General features: G+C 40.5%; 2 protein-coding genes across 5 annotated transcripts in view; one reads left to right on the top strand and one right to left on the bottom strand.

Annotated features, from left to right (window-relative positions):
* Positions 1–22966, bottom strand: part of LOC138643509 (uncharacterized) — a 1192186-nt gene that overhangs the window by 1029240 nt on the left and 139980 nt on the right. The window lies entirely within an intron of this gene.
* The window catches only part of LOC138643214 (multiple epidermal growth factor-like domains protein 6), a 191545-nt gene that overhangs the window by 57441 nt on the left and 111138 nt on the right, over positions 1–22966 (top strand). The window lies entirely within an intron of this gene.

Below are 22966 nucleotides of genomic sequence, written 5' to 3'. Positions count from 1 at the left end.
TGCTGCTGTAAAGCCCCAGTAGACGAGTACCTTCCATAGCTCCTGTTTGCCGGTTTGTTGGCGCTCAGTCCTTGGGCGGCCGGTGCAGTGCGGGATTATTTTGCCTCCTCCTCACTGAAATGCATGATTCAATTTTGCACTAAATATTTTTTCCAATGAGCTGAAAGTAAAAAGCTGAGCAGCCTCCTCAAACATCGCTCTTCTATACAGAGCTTTGTGTCTCCATGGTAACAGACTACAGACAGCCCTTGCGTAGTCGGCTCGGCTTCCTTCCATTTATTTTCTGCTCTTCGCTCTCCTCCGCTTCTCCTTCCTATAATGTAGTGATCGCTGATCTCTATGTTTGGCATCATGTACATTACCTCCGTCCTTCCAGGTGTAATTCCCTTTAATTCCTTTTAAGCATTTTCAGCTAAGACTTAAAGTGGTTGTCCACTTTTAGATTTTTTTTTTATTCCACAGGCATGCAGTCCTGTAATCATCAGCTTCAGCCGCCATTACCTTCCCCTGCTCCAGCGCTGCCTCTCTGCTGCTGCCACTGGTCATTTTTACACCACTGCGGTGATTGTTATGGCTGGCAATCAGGCAACACAGCGTGCAGTAATCAGCGCACATACAGAGATCTGGCAATAACCAAAAACAATAGGACGAGCTCTGAGACGTGGAATCTCTGTAGACTGCAGTACCTGATCTATCCTCACACAACTGTAAGCAGCAGTGGATTGCGCCTATCCACTACCTATGCAACTCGGCACTGCCTGAGGAGCTGACTAGCCTGAAGATAGAAATACAAGCCTGACTTACCTCAGAGAAATACCCCAAAGGAATAGGCAGCCCCCCACATATAATGACTGTTAGCAAGATGAAAAGACAAACGTAGGAATGAAATAGATTCAGCAAAGTGAGGCCCCATATTCTAGACAGAGCGAGGATAGCAAAGAGAACTATGCAGTCTACAAAAAACCCTAAAACGAAAACCACGCAAAGGGGGGCAAAAAGACCCACCGTGCCGAACTAACAGCACGGCGGTGCACCCCTCTGCTTCTCAGAGCTTCCAGCAAAAGACAATAGCAAGCTGGACAGAAAAAAACAGAAAACAAACTAGAAGCACTTATCTAGCAGAGCAGCAGGCCCAAGGAAAGATGCAGTAGCTCAGATCCAACACTGGAACATTGACAAGGAGCAAGGAAGACAGACTCAGGTGGAGCTAAATAGCAAGGCAGCCAACGAGCTCACCAAAACACCTGAGGGAGGAAGCCCAGAGACTGCAATACCACTTGTGACCACAGAAGTGAACTCAGCCACAGAATTCACAACAGGTGATGACAAGTGGCGCTCGTCATCACAGGTCTCAATATCGAAGGCTTGTGACTTAGGGGTCAGACAGCAGGTCACATTGCAGACACTGGGCAGGTCTGCCCCATAGTAACAATGTATCCGCTTGTATTAAATAGAAGGACAGGACTTCCCCATAGTAACAATGTAACCACTTGTATTAAATAGAAGGACAGGACTTCCCCGTAATAACAATGTATCCGCTTGTATTAAATAGAAAGACAGGACTTCCCAGTAGTAACAATGTATCCGCTTGTATTAAATAGAAGGACAGGACTTCCCCGTAGTAACAATGTAACCACTTGTATTAAATAGAAGGACAGGACTTCCCCGTAGTAACAATGTATCCACTTGTATTAAATAGAAGGACAGCACTTCCCCGTAGTAACAATGTATCCACTTGTATTAAATAGAAGGACAGGACTTCCCCATAGTAACAATGTATCCGCTTGTATTAAATAGAAGGACAGGACTTCCCCGTAGTAACAATGTATCCGCTTGTATTAAATAGAAGGACAGGACTTCCCCGTAGTAACAATGTATCCGCTTGTATTAAATAGAAGGACAGGACTTCCCCGTAATAACAATGTATCCACTTGTATTAAATAGATGGACAGGACTTCCCCGTAGTAACAATGTATCTGCGTGTATTAAATAGAAGGACAGGACTTCCCCGTAGTAACAATGTAACCACTTGTATTACATAGTAACATAGTAACATAGTTAGTAAGGCCGAAAAAAGACATTTGTCCATCCAGTTCAGCCTATATTCCATCATAATAAATCCCCAGATCTACGTCCTTCTACAGAACCTTATAATTGTATGATACAATATTGTTCTGCTCCAGGAAGACATCCAGGCCTCTCTTGAACCCCTCGACTGAGTTCGCCATCACCACCTCCTCAGGCAAGCAATTCCAGATTCTCACTGCCCTAACAGTAAAGAATCCTCTTCTATGTTGGTGGAAAAACCTTCTCTCCTCCAGACGCAAAGAATGCCCCCTTGTGCCCGTCACCTTCCTTGGTATAAACAGATCCTCAGCGAGATATTTGTATTGTCCCCTTATATACTTATACATGGTTATTAGATCGCCCCTCAGTCGTCTTTTTTCTAGACTAAATAATCCTAATTTCGCTAATCTATCTGGGTATTGTAGTTCTCCCATCCCCTTTATTAATTTTGTTGCCCTCCTTTGTACTCTCTCTAGTTCCATTATATCCTTCCTGAGCACCGGTGCCCAAAACTGGACACAGTACTCCATGTGCGGTCTAACTAGGGATTTGTACAGAGGCAGTATAATGCTCTCATCATGTGTATCCAGACCTCTTTTAATGCACCCCATGATCCTGTTTGCCTTGGCAGCTGCTGCCTGGCACTGGCTGCTCCAGGTAAGTTTATCATTAACTAGGATCCCCAAGTCCTTCTCCCTGTCAGATTTACCCAGTGGTTTCCCGTTCAGTGTGTAATGGTGACATTGATTCTTTCTTCCCATGTGTATAACCTTACATTTATCATTGTTAAACCTCATCTGCCACCTTTCAGCCCAAGTTTCCAACTTATCCAGATCCATCTGTAGCAGAATACTATCTTCTCTTGTATTAACTGCTTTACATAGTTTTGTATCATCTGCAAATATCGATATTTTACTGTGTAAACCTTCTACCAGATCATTAATGAATATGTTGAAGAGAACAGGTCCCAATACTGACCCCTGCGGTACCCCACTGGTCACAGCGACCCAGTTAGAGACTATACCATTTATAACCACCCTCTGCTTTCTATCACTAAGCCAGTTACTAACCCATTTACACACAATTTCCCCCAGACCAAGCATTCTCATTTTGTGTACCAACCTCTTGTGCGGCACGGTATCAAACGCTTTGGAAAAATCGAGATATACCACGTCCAATGACTCACCGTGGTCCAGCCTATAGCTTACCTCTTCATAAAAACTGATTAGATTGGTTTGACAGGAGCGATTTCTCATAAACCCATGCTGATATGGAGTTAAACAGTTATTCTCATTGAGATAATCCAGAATAACATCCCTCAGAAACCCTTCAAATATTTTACCAACAATAGAGGTTAGACTTACTGGCCTATAATTTCCAGGTTCACTTTTAGAGCCCTTTTTGAATATTAGCACCACATTTGCTATGCGCCAGTCCTGCTGAACAGACCCTGTCGCTATAGAGTCACTAAAAATAAGAAATAATGGTTTATCTATTACATTACTTAGTTCTCTTAGTACTCGTGGGTGTATGCCATCCGGACCCGGAGATTTATCTATTTTAATCTTATTTAGCCGGTTTCGCACCTCTTCTTGGGTTAGATTGGTGACCCTTAATATAGGGTTTTCATTGTTTCTTGGGATTTCACCTAGCATTTCATTTTCCACCGTGAATACCGTGGAGAAGAAGGTGTTTAATATGTTAGCTTTTTCCTCGTCATCTACAACCATTCTTTCCTCACTATTTTTTAAGGGGCCTACATTTTCAGTTTTTATTCTTTTACTATTGATATAGTTGAAGAACAGTTTGGGATTAGTTTTACTCTCCTTAGCAATGTGCTTCTCTGTTTCCTTTTTGGCAGCTTTAATTAGTTTTTTAGATAAAGTATTTTTCTCCCTATAGTTTTTTAGAGCTTCAATGGTGCCATCCTGCTTTAGTAGTGCAAATGCTTTCTTTTTACTGTTAATTGCCTGTCTTACTTCTTCGTTTAGCCACATTGGGTTTTTCCTATTTCTAGTCCTTTTATTCCCACAAGGTATAAACCGCTTACACTGCCTATTTAGGATGTTCTTAAACATTTCCCATTTATTATCTGTATTCTTATTTCTGAGGATATTGTCCCAGTCTACCAGATTAAGGGCATCTCTAAGCTGGTCAAACTTTGCCTTCCTAAAGTTCAGTGTTTTTGTGACTCCCTGACAAGTCCCCCTAGTGAAAGACAGGTGAAACTGCACAATATTGTGGTCGCTATTTCCTAGATGCCCGACCACCTGCAGATTTGTTATTCTGTCAGGTCTATTAGATAGTATTAGGTCTAAAAGTGCTGCTCCTCTGGTTGGATTCTGCACCAATTGTGAAAGATAATTTTTCTTGGTTATTAGCAGAAACCTGTTGCCTTTATGGGTTTCACAGGTTTCTGTTTCCCAGTTAATATCCGGGTAGTTAAAGTCCCCCATAACCAGGACCTCATTATGGGTTGCAGCTTCATCTATCTGCTTTAGAAGTAGACTTTCCATGGTTTCTGTTATATTTGGGGGTTTGTAACAGACCCCAATGAGAATTTTGTTACCATTTTTCCCTCCATGAATTTCGACCCATATGGACTCGACATCCTCATTTCCTTCGCTAATATCCTCCCTTAAAGTGGACTTTAGACAAGACTTTACATAGAGACAAACCCCTCCTCCTCTCCGATTTTTACGATCCTTTCTAAACAGACTGTAACCCTGTAAGTTAACTGCCCAGTCATAGCTTTCATCTAACCATGTCTCGGTTATTCCCACTATGTCAAAGTTACCTGTAGATATTTCTGCTTCTAGTTCTTCCATCTTGTTTGTCAGGCTTCTGGCGTTTGCGAGCATGCAGTTTAGAGGATTTTGTTTTGTTCCAATCTCCTCGCTGTGGATTGTTTTAGAAATGTTCTTACCTCCCATCTGAGTATGTTTTCCTGGATCTTCTTTGTTCAAGTCTAATGTTTTTCTTCCCGTCCCCTCTTTTTCTAGTTTAACGCCCTCCTGATGAGTGTAGCGAGTCTTCTGGCGAATGTGTGTTTCCCAGGTTTGTTGAGGTGTAGTCCGTCTCTGGCGAGGAGTCCATCATACCAGTAATTCACACCGTGGTCCAGGAATCCAAATCCTTGTTGTCTGCACCATCGTCTTAGCCAGTTGTTTGCATCAAGGATCCTGTTCCATCTCCTGGTGCCATGCCCGTCTACTGGAAGGATAGAAGAAAAAACTACCTGTGCATCCAGTTCCTTTACTTTCTTCCCCAACTCTTCAAACTCTTTGCAGATTGTCGGTAGGTCCTTCCTTGCCGTGTCATTGGTGCCAACATGTATCAGAAGAAATGGGTGGACGTCCTTGGAGCTGAAGAGCTTTGGTATCCTATCGGTCACATCCTTGATCATCGCACCTGGAAGGCAGCATACTTCTCTTGCAGTTATGTCCGGTCTGCAGATGGCTGCTTCTGTGCCTCTCAGTAGTGAGTCTCCCACCACCACCACTCTTCGTTGCTTCTTGGCTGTACTTTTTGCTGTCACTTGTTGCTGTGTGCCCTTTTCTTTTTTGCTTGCTGGTATTGCTTCATTCTTAGGTGTTTCATCTTCATCCTCTACAAAGATTTGATATCGGTTCTTCAGTTGTGTGGTTGGTGATTTCTCCATGGTCTTCTTGCTTCTTTTGGTCACATGCTTCCACTCATCTGCTTTTGGAGGTTCTCTGACACTTTTTTCACCTTCTGTGACCAGTAGAGATGCTTCTGTTCTGTCTAGAAAGTCTTCATTCTCTTTGATGAGTTTCAAAGTTGCTATTCTTTCTTCCAGACCCCGCACCTTTTCTTCTAAAAGGGCCACTAGTCTACACTTCTGACAGGTGAAATTGGATTCTTCTTCTGGTCGATCTGTGAACATGTAGCACATGCTGCAGCTCACCATGTAGGTTGTCACATCTGCCATGTTGCTCCTAGATCCTGCTGACTTGCTGTGTGTTTTCCTTCTTGTGTAATCTACTCAGCCAAGCTCTCTTGCAATAATGTCCTACAGGCAAAAATTTGGTGATTCTTTCCAAGCAGCTGGTCCCGGCTGTACCCAACGATCTTCTAGCTTAGGGAGACTTCGCTTTTCCCAGAAGGCACCTGGAATATGCAAATTAGCCTCCTCAAGCTTGAATCCCTGGTTTAAATAGAAGGACAGGACTTCCCCGTAGTAACAATGTATCCGCTTGTATTAATTAGAAGGACAGGACTTCCCAGTAGTAACAATGTATCCGCGTGTATGAAATAGAAGGACAGGACTTCTCCGTAGTAACAATGTAACCACTTGTATTAAATAGAAGGACAGGACTTCCCCGTAGTAACAATGTATCCACTTGTATTAATTAGAAGGACAGGACTTCCCCGTAGTAACAGTGTATCCGCTTGTATTAAATAGAAGGACAGGACTTCCCCGTAATAACAATGTATCCACTTGTATGAAATAGAAGGACAGGACTTCCCCGTAGTAACAATGTATCCGCTTGTATTATATAGAAGGACAGGACATCCCCGTAGTAACAATGTATCCACTTGTATTAATTAGAAGGACAGGACTTCCCCGTAGTAACAATGTATCCGCGTGTATGAAACAGAAGGACAGGACTTCCCTGTAGTAACAATGTATCCGCGTGTATGAAATAGAAGGACAGGACTTCCCCGTAGTAACAATGTATCCGCTTGTATTATATAGAAGGACAGGACATCCCCGTAGTAACAATGTATCCACTTGTATTAATTAGAAGGACAGGACTTCCCCGTAGTAACAATGTATCCGCGTGTATGAAATAGAAGGACAGGACTTCCCCGTAGTAACAATGTATCCGCGTGTATGAAATAGAAGGACAGGACTTCCCCGTAGTAACAATGTATCCACTTGTATGAAATAGAAGGACAGGACTTCCCCGTAGTAACAATGTATCCACTTGTATTAAATAGAAGGACAGGACTTCCCCGTAGTAACAATGTATCCACTTGTATTAAATAGAAGGACAGGACTTCCCCGTAGTAACAATGTATCCGCTTGTATTAAATAGAAGGACAGGTCTTCCCCGTAGTAACAATGTATCCGCTTGTATTAAATAGAAGGACAGGACTTCCCCGTAGTAACAATGTATCCGCTTGTATTAAATAGAAGGACAGGTCTTCCCCGTAGTAACAATGTATCCGCTTGTATTAAATAGAAGGACAGGACTTCCCCGTAGTAACAATGTATCCACTTGTATTAAATAGAAGGACAGGACTTCCCCGTAGTAACAATGTATCCACTTGTATTAAATAGAAGGACAGGACTTCCCCGTAGTAACAATGTATCCACTTGTATTATATAGAAGCACAGGACTTCCCCGTAGTAACAATGTATCCACTTGTATTAAATAGAAGGACAGGACTTCCCCAAAGTAACAATGTAACCACTTGTATTAAATAGAAGGACAGGACTTCCCCGTAGTAACAATGTATCCACTTGTATTAAATAGAAGGACAGGACTTCCCCGTAGTAACAATGTATCCACTTGTATTAAATAGAAGGACAGGACTTCCCCGTAGTAACAATGTAACCACTTGTATTAAATAGAAGGACAGGACTTCCCCGTAGTAACAATGTATCCGCTTGTATTAAATAGAAGGACAGGACTTCCCCGTAGTAACAATGTATCCGCGTGTATGAAATAGAAGGACAGGACTTCCCCGTAGTAACAATGTATCCACTTGTATTAAATAGAAGGACAGGTCTTCCCCGTAGTAACAATGTATCCGCTTGTATTAAATAGAAGGACAGGACTTCCCCGTAGTAACAATGTATCCACTTGTATTAAATAGAAGGACAGGACTTCCCCGTAGTAACAATGTATCCACTTGTATTAAATAGAAGGACAGGACTTCCCCGTAGTAACAATGTATCCACTTGTATTATATAGAAGCACAGGACTTCCCCGTAGTAACAATGTATCCACTTGTATTAAATAGAAGGACAGGACTTCCCCAAAGTAACAATGTAACCACTTGTATTAAATAGAAGGACAGGACTTCCCCGTAGTAACAATGTATCCACTTGTATTAAATAGAAGGACAGGACTTCCCCGTAGTAACAATGTATCCACTTGTATTAAATAGAAGGACAGGACTTCCCCGTAGTAACAATGTAACCCCTTGTATTAAATAGAAGGACAGGACTTCCCCGTAGTAACAATGTATCCGCTTGTATTAAATAGAAGGACAGGACTTCCCCGTAGTAACAATGTATCCGCGTGTATGAAATAGAAGGACAGGACTTCCCCGTAGTAACAATGTATCCACTTGTATTAAATAGAAGGACAGGACTTCCCCGTAGTAACAATGTATCCGCTTGTATTAAATAGAAGGACAGGACTTCCCCGTAGTAACAATGTATCCGCTTGTATTAAATAGAAGGACAGGACTTCCCCGTAGTAACAATGTATCCGCTTGTATTAAATAGAAGGACAGGACTTCCTCGTAGTAACAATGTATCCGCTTGTATTAAATAGAAGGACAGGACTTCCCCGTAGTAACAATGTATCCGCTTGTATTTAATAGAAGGACAGGACTTCCCCGTAGTAACAATGTATCCACTTGTATTATATAGAAGCACAGGACTTCCCCGTAGTAACAATGTATCCACTTGTATTAAATAGAAGGACAGGACTTCCCCAAAGTAACAATGTATCCACTTGTATTAAATAGAAGGACAGGACTTCCCCGTAGTAACAATGTAACCACTTGTATTAAATAGAAGGACAGGACTTCCTCGTAGTAACAATGTATCCACTTGTATTAAATAGAAGGACAGGACTTCCCCGTAGTAACAATGTATCCACTTGTATTAAATAGAAGGACAGGACTTCCCCGTAGTAACAATGTATCCACTTGTATTAAATAGAAGGACAGGTCTTCCCCGTAGTAACAATGTATCCGCTTGTATTAAATAGAAGGACAGGACTTCCCCGTAGTAACAATGTATCCACTTGTATTAAATAGAAGGACAGGACTTCCCCGTAGTAACAATGTATCCACTTGTATTAAATAGAAGGACAGGACTTCCCCGTAGTAACAATGTATCCACTTGTATTATATAGAAGCACAGGACTTCCCCGTAGTAACAATGTATCCACTTGTATTAAATAGAAGGACAGGACTTCCCCAAAGTAACAATGTAACCACTTGTATTAAATAGAAGGACAGGACTTCCCCGTAGTAACAATGTATCCACTTGTATTAAATAGAAGGACAGGAGTTCCCCGTAGTAACAATGTATCCACTTGTATTATATAGAAGCACAGGACTTCCCCGTAGTAACAATGTATCCACTTGTATTAAATAGAAGGACAGGACTTCCCCAAAGTAACAATGTAACCACTTGTATTAAATAGAAGGACAGGACTTCCCCGTAGTAACAATGTAACCACTTGTATTAAATAGAAGGACAGGACTTCCCCGTAGTAACAATGTATCCGCTTGTATTAAATAGAAGGACAGGACTTCCCCGTAGTAACAATGTATCCGCGTGTATGAAATAGAAGGACAGGACTTCCCCGTAGTAACAATGTATCCACTTGTATTAAATAGAAGGACAGGACTTCCCCGTAGTAACAATGTATCCGCTTGTATTAAATAGAAGGACAGGACTTCCCCGTAGTAACAATGTATCCGCTTGTATTAAATAGAAGGACAGGACTTCCCCGTAGTAACAATGTATCCGCTTGTATTAAATAGAAGGACAGGACTTCCCCGTAGTAACAATGTATCCATTTGTATTAAATAGAAGGACAGGACTTCCTCGTAGTAACAATGTATCCGCTTGTATTAAATAGAAGGACAGGACTTCCCCGTAGTAACAATGTATCCGCTTGTATTTAATAGAAGGACAGGACTTCCCCGTAGTAACAATGTATCCACTTGTATTAAATAGAAGGACAGGACTTCCCCGTAGTAACAATGTATCCGCTTGTATTAAATAGAAGGACAGGACTTCCCCGTAGTAACAATGTATCCACTTGTATTAAATAGAAGCACAGGACTTCCCCGTAGTAACAATGTATCCGCTTGTATTAAATAGAAGGACAGGACTTCCCCGTAGTAACAATGTATCCACTTGTATTAAATAGAAGCACAGGACTTCCCCGTAGTAACAATGTATCCGCTTGTATTAAATAGAAGGACAGGACTTCCCCGTAGTAACAATGTATCCACTTGTATTAAATAGAAGCACAGGACTTCCCCGTAGTAACAATGTATCCGCTTGTATTAAATAGAAGGACAGGATTTCCCCGTAGTAACAATGTATCCGCTTGTATTAAATAGAAGGACAGGACTTCCCCGTAGTAACAATGTATCCACTTGTATTAAATAGAAGGACAGGACTTCCCCGTAGTAACAATGTGTCCACTTGTATTAAATAGAAGGACAGGACTTCCCCGTAGTAACAATGTATCCACTTGTATTAAATAGAAGGACAGGACTTCCCCGTAGTAACAATGTAACCACTTGTATTAAATAGAAGGACAGGACTTCCCCGTAGTAACAATGTATCCGCTTGTATTAAATAGAAGGACAGGACTTCCCCGTAGTAACAATGTATCCACTTGTATTAAATAGAAGGACAGGACTTCCCCGTAGTAACAATGTATCCGCTTGTATTAAATAGAAGGACAGGACTTCCCCGTAGTAACAATGTATCCATTTGTATTAAATAGAAGGACAGGACTTCCTCGTAGTAACAATGTATCCGCTTGTATTAAATAGAAGGACAGGACTTCCCCGTAGTAACAATGTATCCGCTTGTATTTAATAGAAGGACAGGACTTCCCCGTAGTAACAATGTATCCACTTGTATTAAATAGAAGGACAGGACTTCCCCGTAGTAACAATGTATCCACTTGTATTAAATAGAAGGACAGGACTTCCCCGTAGTAACAATGTATCCACGTGTATTAAATAGAAGGACAGGACTTCCCCGTAGTAACAATGTATCCAGTTGTATTATATAGAAGCACAGGACTTCCCCGTAGTAACAATGTATCCACTTGTATTAAATAGAAGGACAGGACTTCCCCATAGTAACAATGTAACCACTTGTATTAAATAGAAGGACAGGACTTCCCCGTAGTAACAATGTATCCACTTGTATTATATAGAAGCACAGGACTTCCCCGTAGTAACAATGTATCCACTTGTATTAAATAGAAGGACAGGACTTCCCCATAGTAACAATGTAACCACTTGTATTAAATAGAAGGACAGGACTTCCCCGTAGTAACAATGTATCCACTTGTATTAAATAGAAGGACAGGACTTCCCCGAAGTAACAATGTATCCGCTTGTATTATATAGAAGGACAGGACTTCCCCATAGTAACAATGTATCCGCTTGTATTAAATAGAAGGACAGGACTTACCCGTAGTAACAATGTAACCACTTGTATTAAATAGAAGGACAGGACTTCCCAGTAGTAACAATGTATCCACTTGTATGAAATAGAAGGACAGGACTTCCCAGTAGTAACAATGTATCCGCTTGTATTAAATAGAAGGACAGGACTTCCCAGTAGTAACAATGTATCCGCTTGTATTAAATAGAAGGACAGGACTTCCCCATAGTAACAATGTAACCACTTGTATTAAATAGAAGGACAGGACTTCCCCGTAGTAACAATGTATCCACTTGTATTAAATAGAAGGACAGGACTTCCCCGTAGTAACAATGTATCCGCTTGTATTAAATAGAAGGACAGGACTTCCCCGTAGTAACAATGTATCCGCTTGTATTAAATAGAAGGACAGGACTTCCCCGTAGTAACAATGTATCCACTTGTATTAAATAGAAGGACAGGACTTCCCCGTAGTAACAATGTATCCGCTTGTATTAAATAGAAGGACAGGACTTCCTCGTAGTAACAATGTATCCGCTTGTATTAAATAGAAGGACAGGACTTCCCCGTAGTAACAATGTATCCGCTTGTATTAAATAGAAGGACAGGACTTCCCCGTAGTAACAATGTATCCATTTGTATTAAATAGAAGGACAGGACTTCCTCGTAGTAACAATGTATTCGCTTGTATTAAATAGAAGGACAGGACTTCCTCGTAGTAACAATGTATCCGCTTGTATTAAATAGAAGGACAGGACTTCCCCGTAGTAACAATGTATCCGCTTGTATTTAATAGAAGGACAGGACTTCCCCGTAGTAACAATGTATCCACTTGTATTAAATAGAAGGACAGGACTTCCCCGTAGTAACAATGTATCCACTTGTATTAAATAGAAGGACAGGACTTCCCCGTAGTAACAATGTATCCGCTTGTATTAAATAGAAGGACAGGACTTCCCCGTAGTAACAATGTATCCACTTGTATTAAATAGAAGGACAGGACTTCCTCGTAGTAACAATGTATCCACTTGTATGAAATAGAAGGACAGGACTTCCCCGTAGTAACAATGTATCCACTTGTATTAAATAGAAGGACAGGACTTCCCCGTAGTAACAATGTATCCACTTGTATTAAATAGAAGGACAGGACTTCCCCATAGTAACAATGTAACCACTTGTATTAAATAGAAGGACAGGACTTCCCCGTAGTAACAATGTATCCACTTGTATTAAATAGAAGGACAGGACTTCCCCGTAGTAACAATGTATCCACTTGTATTAAATAGAAGGACAGGACTTCCCCGTAGTAACAATGTAACCACTTGTATTAAATAGAAGGACAGGACTTCCCCGTAGTAACAATGTATCCGCTTGTATTAAATAGAAGGACAGGACTTCCCCGTAGTAACAATGTATCCGCGTGTATGAAATAGAAGGACAGGACTTCCCCGTAGTAACAATGTATCCACTTGTATTAAATAGAAGGACAGGACTTCCCCGTAGTAACAATGTATCCGCTTGTATTAAATAGAAGGACAGGACTTCCCCGTAGTAACAATGTATCCGCTTGTATTAAATAGAAGGACAGGACTTCCCCGTAGTAACAATGTATCCATTTGTATTAAATAGAAGGACAGGACTTCCTCGTAGTAACAATGTATCCGCTTGTATTAAATAGAAGGACAGGACTTCCCCGTAGTAACAATGTATCCGCTTGTATTTAATAGAAGGACAGGACTTCCCCGTAGTAACAATGTATCCACTTGTATTAAATAGAAGGACAGGACTTCCCAGTAGTAACAATGTATCCACTTGTATTAAATAGAAGGACAGGACATCCCCGTAGTAACAATGTATCCACTTGTATTAAATAGAAGGACAGGACTTCCCCGTAGTAACAATGTATCCACTTGTATTAAATAGAAGGACAGGTCTTCCCTGTAGTAACAATGTATCCGCTTGTATGAAATAGAAGGACAGGACTTCCCCGTAGTAACAATGTATCCACGTGTATTAAATAGAAGGACAGGACTTCCCCGTAGTAACAATGTATCCACTTGTAATAAATAGAAGGACAGGACTTCCCCGTAGTAACAATGTATCCACTTGTATTAAATAGAAGGACAGGACATCCCCGTAGTAACAATGTATCCGCGTGTATGAAATAGAAGGACAGGACTTCCCCGTAGTAACAATGTATCCACTTGTATTAAATAGAAGGACAGGACATCCCCGTAGTAACAATGTATCCGCGTGTATTAAATAGAAGGACAGGACTTCCCCGTAGTAACAATGTAACCACTTGTATTAAATAGAAGGACAGGACTTCCCTGTAGTAACAATGTATCCGCTTGTATGAAATAGAAGGACTGGACTTCCCCGTAGTAACAATGTATCCGCTTGTATTAATTAGAAGGACAGGACTTCCCCGTAGTAACAATGTATCCGCGTGTATGAAATAGAAGGACAGGACTTCCCTGTAGTAACAATGTATCCGCGTGTATGAAATAGAAGGACAGGACTTCCCCGTAGTAACAATGTATCCGCTTGTATTATATAGAAGGACAGGACATCCCCGTAGTAACAATGTATCCACTTGTATTAATTAGAAGGACAGGACTTCCCCGTAGTAACAATGTATCCGCGTGTATGAAATAGAAGGACAGGACTTCCCCGTAGTAACAATGTATCCACTTGTATTAAATAGAAGGACAAGACTTCCCCGTAGTAACAATGTAACCACTTGTATTAAATAGAAGGACAGTACTTCCCCGTAGTAACAATGTATCCACTTGTATTAAATAGAAGGACAGGACTTCCCCGTAGTAACAATGTATCCGCTTGTATTAAATAGAAGGACAGGACTTCCCCGTAGTAACAATGTATCCGCTTGTATTAAATAGAAGGACAGGACTTCCCCGTAGTAACAATGTATCCACTTGTATTAAATAGAAGGACAGGACATCCCCGTAGTAACAATGTATCCACTTGTAATAAATAGAAGGACAGGACTTCCCCGTAGTAACAATGTATCCACTTGTATTAAATAGAAAGACAGGACATCCCCGTAGTAACAATGTATCCGCGTGTATGAAATAGAAGGACAGGACTTCCCCGTAGTAACAATGTATCCACGTGTATTAAATAGAAGGACAGGACTTCCCCGTAGTAACAATGTAACCACTTGTATTAAATAGAAGGACAGGACTTCCCTGTAGTAACAATGTATCCGCGTGTATGAAATAGAAGGACAGGACTTCCCCGTAGTAACAATGTATCCACTTGTATTAATTAGAAGGACAGGACTTCCCCGTAGTAACAATGTATCCGCGTGTATGAAATAGAAGGACAGGACTTCCCCGTAGTAACAATGTAACCACTTGTATTAAATAGAAGGACAGGACTTCCCTGTAGTAACAATGTATCCGCGTGTATGAAATAGAAGGACAGGACTTCCCCGTAGTAACAATGTATCCGCTTGTATTATATAGAAGGACAGGACATCCCCGTAGTAACAATGTATCCACTTGTATTAATTAGAAGGACAGGACTTCCCCGTAGTAACAATGTATCCGCGTGTATGAAATAGAAGGACAGGACTTCCCCGTAGTAACAATGTATCCACTTGTATTAAATAGAAGGACAAGACTTCCCCGTAGTAACAATGTAACCACTTGTATTAAATAGAAGGACAGTACTTCCCCGTAGTAACAATGTATCCACTTGTATTAAATAGAAGGACAGGACTTCCCCGTAGTAACAATGTATCCGCTTGTATTAAATAGAAGGACAGGTCTTCCCCGTAGTAACAATGTATCCGCTTGTATTAAATAGAAGGACAGGACTTCCCCGTAGTAACAATGTATCCGCTTGTATTAAATAGAAGGACAGGACTTCCCCGTAGTAACAATGTATCCGCGTGTATTATATAGAAGGACAGGGCTTCCCCGTAGTAACAATGTATCCACTTGTATTAAATAGAAGGACAGGACTTCCCCGTAGTAACAATGTATCCGCTTGTATTTAATAGAAGGACAGGACTTCCCCGTAGTAACAATGTATCCACTTGTATTAAATAGAAGGACAGGACTTCCCCGTAGTAACAATGTATCCACTTGTATTAAATAGAAGGACAGGACTTCCCCGTAGTAACAATGTATCCGCTTGTATTTAATAGAAGGACAGGACTTCCTTGTAGTAACAATGTATCCACTTGTATTAAATAGAAGGACAGGACTTCCCCGTAGTAACAATGTATCCGCTTGTATTAAATAGAAGGACAGGACTTCCCCGTAGTAACAATGTATCCGCTTGTATTAAATAGAAGGACAGGACTTCCCCGTAATAACAATGTATCCACTTGTATTAAATAGAAGGACAGGACTTCCCCGTAGTAACAATGTATCCGCTTGTATTAAATAGAAGGACAGGACTTCCCCGTAGTAACAATGTATCCGCTTGTATTAAATAGAAGGACAGGACTTCCCCGTAGTAACAATGTATCCGCGTGTATGAAATAGAAGGACAGGACTTCCCCGTAGTAACAATGTAACCACTTGTATTTAATAGAAGGACAGGACTTCCCCGTAGTAACAATGTATCCGCTTGTATTAAATAGAAGGACAGGACTTCCCCGTAGTAACAATGTATCCACTTGTATTATATAGAAGGACATGACTTCCCCGTAGTAACAATGTATCCGCTTGTATTAAATAGAAGGACAGGACTTCCCAGTAGTAACAATGTATCCACTTGTATTAATTAGAAGGACAGGACTTCCCCGTAGTAACAATGTATCCACTTGTATTTAATAGAAGGACAGGACTTCCCAGTAGTAACAATGTATCCACTTGTATTATATAGAAGGACATGACTTCCCCGTAGTAACAATGTATCCGCTTGTATTATATAGAAGGACATGACTTCCCCGTAGTAACAATGTATCCGCTTGTATTAAATAGAAGGACAGGACTTCCCCGTAGTAACAATGTATCCACTTGTATTATATAGAAGGACATGACTTCCCCGTAGTAACAATGTATCCGCTTGTATTAAATAGAAGGACAGGACTTCCCCGTAGTAACAATGTATCCACTTGTATTAATTAGAAGGACAGGACTTCCCCGTAGTAACAATGTATCCACTTGTATTTAATAGAAGGACAGGACTTCCCCGTAATAACAATGTATCCACTTGTATTAAATAGAAGGACAGGACTTCCCCATAGTAACAATGTATCCGCTTGTATTTAATAGAAGGACAGGACTTCCCCGTAGTAACAATGTATCCACTTGTATTATATAGAAGGACATGACTTCCCCGTAGTAACAATGTATCCGCTTGTATTAAATAGAAGGACAGGACTTCCCCGTAGTAACAATGTATCCACTTGTATTAAATAGAAGCACAGGACTTCCCCGTAGTAACAATGTATCCACTTGTATTAAAAAGAAGGACAGGACTTCCCCGTAGTAACAATGTATCCACTTGTATTAAATAGAAGGACAGGACTTCCTCGTAGTAACAATGTATCCGCTTGTATTAAATAGAAGGACAGGACTTCCCCGTAGTAACAATGTATCCACTTGTATTATATAGAAGGACATGACTTCCCCGTAGTAACAATGTATCCGCTTGTATTAAATAGAAGGACAGGACTTCCCCGTAGTAACAATGTATCCACTTGTATTAAATAGAAGCACAGGACTTCCCCGTAGTAACAATGTATCCACTTGTATTAAATAGAAGGACAGGACTTCCTCGTAGTAACAATGTATCCGCTTGTATTTAATAGAAGGACAGGACTTCCCCGTAGTAACAATGTATCCACTTGTATTAAATAGAAGGACAGGACTTCCCCGTAGTAACAATGTATCCACTTGTATTAAATAGAAGGACAGGACATCCCCGTAGTAACAATGTATCCACTTGTATTAAATAGAAGGACAGGACATCCCCGTAGTAACAATGTATCCGCGTGTATGAAATAGAAGGACAGGACTTCCCCGTAGTAACAATGTATCCACTTGTAATAAATAGAAGGACAGGACTTCCCCGTAGTAACAATGTATCCACTTGTATTAAATAGAAGGACAGGACTTCCCCGTAGTAACAATGTATCCGCGTGTATTATATAGAAGGACAGGGCTTCCCCGTAGTAACAATGTATCCGCTTGTATTAAATAGAAGGACAGGACTTCCCCGTAGTAACAATGTATCCGCGTGTATTATATAGAAGGACAGGGCTTCCCCGTAGTAACAATGTATCCACTTGTATTAAATAGAAGGACAGGACTTCCCCGTAGTAACAATGTATCCACTTGTATTAAATAGAAGGACAGGACTTCCCCGTAGTAACAATGTATCCACTTGTATTATATAGAAGGACAGGACTTCCCCGTAGTAACAATGTATCCACTTGTATTAAATAGAAGGACAGGACTTCCCCGTAGTAACAATGTATCCACTTGTATTAAATAGAAGGACAGGACTTCCCCGTAGTAACAATGTATCCGCTTGTATTAAATAGAAGCACAGGACTTCCCCGTAGTAACAAAGTATCCGCTTGTATTAAATAGAAGGATAGGACTTCCCCGTAGTAACAATGTATCCACTTGTATTAATTAGAAGGACAGGACTTCCCCGTAGTAACAATGTATCCGCTTGTATTAATTAGAAGGATAGGACTTCCCCGTAGTAACAATGTATCCACTTGTATTAATTAGAAGGATAGGACTTCCCCGTAGTAACAATGTATCCACTTGTATTAAATAGAAGGACAGGACTTCCCCGTAGTAACAATGTATCCGCGTGTATTATATAGAAGGACAGGGCTTCCCCGTAGTAACAATGTATCCGCTTGTATTAAATAGAAGGACAGGACTTCCCCGTAGTAACAATGTATCCGCTTGTATTAAATAGAAGGACAGGACTTCCCCGTAGTAACAATGTATCCGCTTGTATTAAATAGAAGGACAGGACTTCCCCGTAGTAACAATGTATCCACTTGTATTAAATAGAAGGACAGGACTTCCCCGTAGTAACAATGTATCCGCGTGTATTATATAGAAGGACAGGGCTTCCCCGTAGTAACAATGTATCCGCTTGTATTAAATAGAAGGACAGGACTTCCCCGTAGTAACAATGTATCCGCTTGTATTAAATAGATGGACAGGACTTCCCCGTAGTAACAATGTATCCACTTGTATTAATTAGAAGGACAGGACTTCCCCGTAGTAACAATGTATCCACTTGTATTAATTAGAAGGACAGGACTTCCCCGTAGTAACAATGTATCCACTTGTATTAAATAGAAGGACAGGACTTCCCCGTAGTAACAATGTATCCACTTGTATTAATTAGAAGGACAGGACTTCCCCGTAGTAACAATGTATCCACTTGTATTAATTAGAAGGACAGGACTTCCCCGTAGTAACAATGTATCCACTTGTATTAATTAGAAGGACAGGACTTCCCCGTAGTAACAATGTATCCACTTGTATTATATAGAAGGACAGGACTTCCCCGTAGTAACAATGTATCCACTTGTATTAATTAGAAGGACAGGACTTCCCCGTAGTAACAATGTATCCGCTTGTATTAATTAGAAGGACAGGGCTTCCCCGTAGTAACAATGTATCCACTTGTATTAATTAGAAGGACAGGACTTCCTCGTAGTAACAATGTATCCGCTTGTATTAAATAGATGGACAGGACTTCCCCGTAGTAACAATGTATCCACTTGTATTAAATAGAAGGACAGGACTTCCTCGTAGTAACAATGTATCCGCTTGTATTAATTAGAAGGACAGGACTTCCTCGTAGTAACAATGTATCCACTTGTATTAAATAGAAGGACAGGACTTCCCCGTAATAACAATGTATCCACTTGTATTTAATAGAAGGACAGGACTTCCCCGTAATAACAATGTATCCACTTGTATTTAATAGAAGGACAGGACTTCCCCGTAATAACAATGTATCCACTTGTATTTAATAGAAGGACAGGACTTCCCCGTAATAACAATGTATCCACTTGTATTTAATAGAAGGACAGGACTTCCCCGTAGTAACAATGTATCCGCTTGTATGAAATAGAAGGACAGGACTTCCCCGTAGTAACAATGTATCCGCTTGTATTAATTAGAAGGACAGGACTTCCCCGTAGTAACAATGTATCCACTTGTATTAATTAGAAGGACAGGACTACCTCGTAGTAACAATGTATCCACTTGTATTAATTAGAAGGACAGGACTTCCCCGTAGTAACAATGTATCTGCGTGTATGAAATAGAAGGACAGGACTTCCCCGTAGTAACAATGTATCCGCTTGTATTAATTAGAAGGACAGGACTACCTCGTAGTAACAATGTATCCACTTGTATGAAATAGAAGGACAGGACTTCCCCGTAGTAACAATGTATCTGCGTGTATGAAATAGAAGGACAGGACTTCCCCGTAGTAACAATGTATCCGCTTGTATTAATTAGAAGGACAGGGCTTCCCCGTAGTAACAATGTATCCACTTGTATTAATTAGAAGGACAGGACTTCCCCGTAGTAACAATGTATCCACTTGTATGAAATAGAAGGACAGGACTTCCCCGTAATAACAATGTATCCACTTGTATTTAATAGAAGGACAGGACTTCCCCGTAGTAACAATGTATCCGCTTGTATTATATAGAAGGACAGGACTTCCCCGTAGTAACAATGTATCCGCTTGTATTAATTAGAAGGACAGGACTTCCCCGTAGTAACAATGTATCCACTTGTATTAAATAGAAGGACAGGACTTCCCCGTAATAACAATGTATCCACTTGTATTAATTAGAAGGACAGGACTTCCCCGTAGTAACAATGTATCCACTTGTATTAAATAGAAGGACAGGACTTCCCCGTAGTAACAATGTATCCACTTGTATTAAATAGAAGGACAGGACTTCCCCGTAGTAACAATGTATCCACTTGTATTAAATAGAAGGACAGGACTTCCCCGTAGTAACAATGTATCCGCGTGTATGAAATAGAAGGACAGGACTTCCCCGTAGTAACAATGTAACCACTTGTATTAAATAGAAGGACAGGACTTCCCCGTAGTAACAATGTATCCACTTGTATTAAATAGAAGGACAGGACTTCCCCGTAGTAACAATGTATCCACTTGTATTAAATAGAAGGACAGGACTTCCCCGTAGTAACAATGTATCCACTTGTATTAAATAGAAGGACAGGACTTCCTCGTAGTAACAATGTATCCACTTGTATTAAATAGAAGGACAGGACTTCCCCGTAGTAACAATGTATCCACGTGTATTATATAGAAGGACAGGGCTTCCCCGTAGTAACAATGTATCCGCGTGTATGAAATAGATGGACAGGACTTCCCCGTAGTAACAATGTATCCACGTGTATTATATAGAAGGACAGGGCTTCCCCGTAGTAACAATGTATCCACTTGTATTTAATAGAAGGACAGGACTTCCCCGTAGTAACAATGTATCTGCGTGTATTAACTAGAAGGACAGGACTTCCCCGTAGTAACAATGTATCCACTTGTATTAAATAGAAGGACAGGACTTCCCCGTAGTAACAATGTAACCACTTGTATTAAATAGAAGGACAGGACTTCCCAGTAGTAACAATGTATCCACTTGTATTAAATAGAAGGACAGGACTTCCCCGTAGTAACAATGTATCCACTTGTATTAAATAGAAGGACAGGACTTCCCCGTAGTAACAATGTAACCACTTGTATTAAATAGAAGGACAGGACTTCCCCGTAGTAACAATGTATCCGCTTGTATTAAATAGAAGGACAGGACTTCCCAGTAGTAACAATGTATCCGCTTGTATTAAATAGAAGGACAGGACTTCCCCGTAGTAACAATGTATCCGCTTGTATTAAATAGAAGGACAGGACTTCCCCGTAGTAACAATGTATCCGCTTGTATTAAATAGAAGGACAGGACTTCCCCGTAGTAACAATGTATCCACGTGTATTAAATAGAAGGACAGGACTTCCCCGTAGTAACAATGTATCCACGTGTATTAAATAGAAGGACAGGACTTCCCCGTAGTAACAATGTATTAGCTTGTATTTAATAAAAGGACAGGACTTCCCCGTAATAACAATGTATCCGCTTGTATTTAATAGAAGGACAGGACTTCCCCGTAGTAACAATGTATCCACTTGTATTAAATAGAAGGACAGGACTTCCCAGTAGTAACAATGTATCCACGTGTATTAAATAGAAGGACAGGACTTCCCCGTAGTAACAATGTATCCACGTGTATTAAATAGAAGGACAGGACTTCCCCGTAGTAACAATGTAACCACTTGTATTAAATAGAAGGACAGGACTTCCCAGTAATAACAATGTAACCACTTGTATTAAATAGAAGGACAGGACTTCCCAGTAGTAACAATGTATCCACTTGTATTAAATAGAAGGACAGGACTTCCCCGTAATAACAATGTATCCACTTGTATTAAATAGAAGGACAGGACTTCCCAGTAATAACAATGTAACCACTTGTATTAAATAGAAGGACAGGACTTCCTTGTAGTAACAATGTATCCGCTTGTATTAAATAGAAGGACAGGACTTCCCAGTAGTAACAATGTATCCGCTTGTATTAAATAGAAGGACAGGACTTCCCCGTAGTAACAATGTATCCGCTTGTATTTAATAGAAGGACAGGACTTCCCCGTAGTAACAATGTATCCACTTGTATGAAATAGAAGGACAGGACTTCCCCGTAGTAACAATGTATCCACTTGTATTAAATAGAAGGACAGGACTTCCCCGTAGTAACAATGTATCCACGTGTATTAAATAGAAGGACAGGACTTCCCCGTAGTAACAATGTATCCACGTGTATTAAATAGAAGGACAGGACTTCCCCGTAGTAACAATGTATCCACTTGTATTAAATAGAAGGACAGGACTTCCCCGTAGTAACAATGTATCCACTTGTATTAAATAGAAGGACAGGACTTCCCAGTAATAACAATGTAACCACTTGTATTAAATAGAAGGACAGGACTTCCCAGTAGTAACAATGTATCCACTTGTATTAAATAGAAGGACAGGACTTCCCAGTAATAACAATGTAACCACTTGTATTAAATAGAAGGACAGGACTTCCCAGTAGTAACAATGTATCCACTTGTATTAAATAGAAGGACAGGACTTCCCCGTAATAACAATGTATCCACTTGTATTAAATAGAAGGACAGGACTTCCCAGTAATAACAATGTAACCACTTGTATTAAATAGAAGGACAGGACTTCCTTGTAGTAACAATGTATCCGCTTGTATTAAATAGAAGGACAGGACTTCCCAGTAGTAACAATGTATCCGCTTGTATTAAATAGAAGGACAGGACTTCCCCGTAGTAACAATGTATCCGCTTGTATTTAATAGAAGGACAGGACTTCCCCGTAGTAACAATGTATCCACTTGTATGAAATAGAAGGACAGG

Source organism: Ranitomeya imitator, chromosome 6, assembly GCF_032444005.1.
Source record: "Ranitomeya imitator isolate aRanImi1 chromosome 6, aRanImi1.pri, whole genome shotgun sequence".
Classification (NCBI taxonomy): Eukaryota; Metazoa; Chordata; class Amphibia; order Anura; family Dendrobatidae; genus Ranitomeya; species Ranitomeya imitator.
Note: the sequence above shows the minus strand (reverse complement) of the source record. Positions and strands in the feature narration are given on the sequence as shown.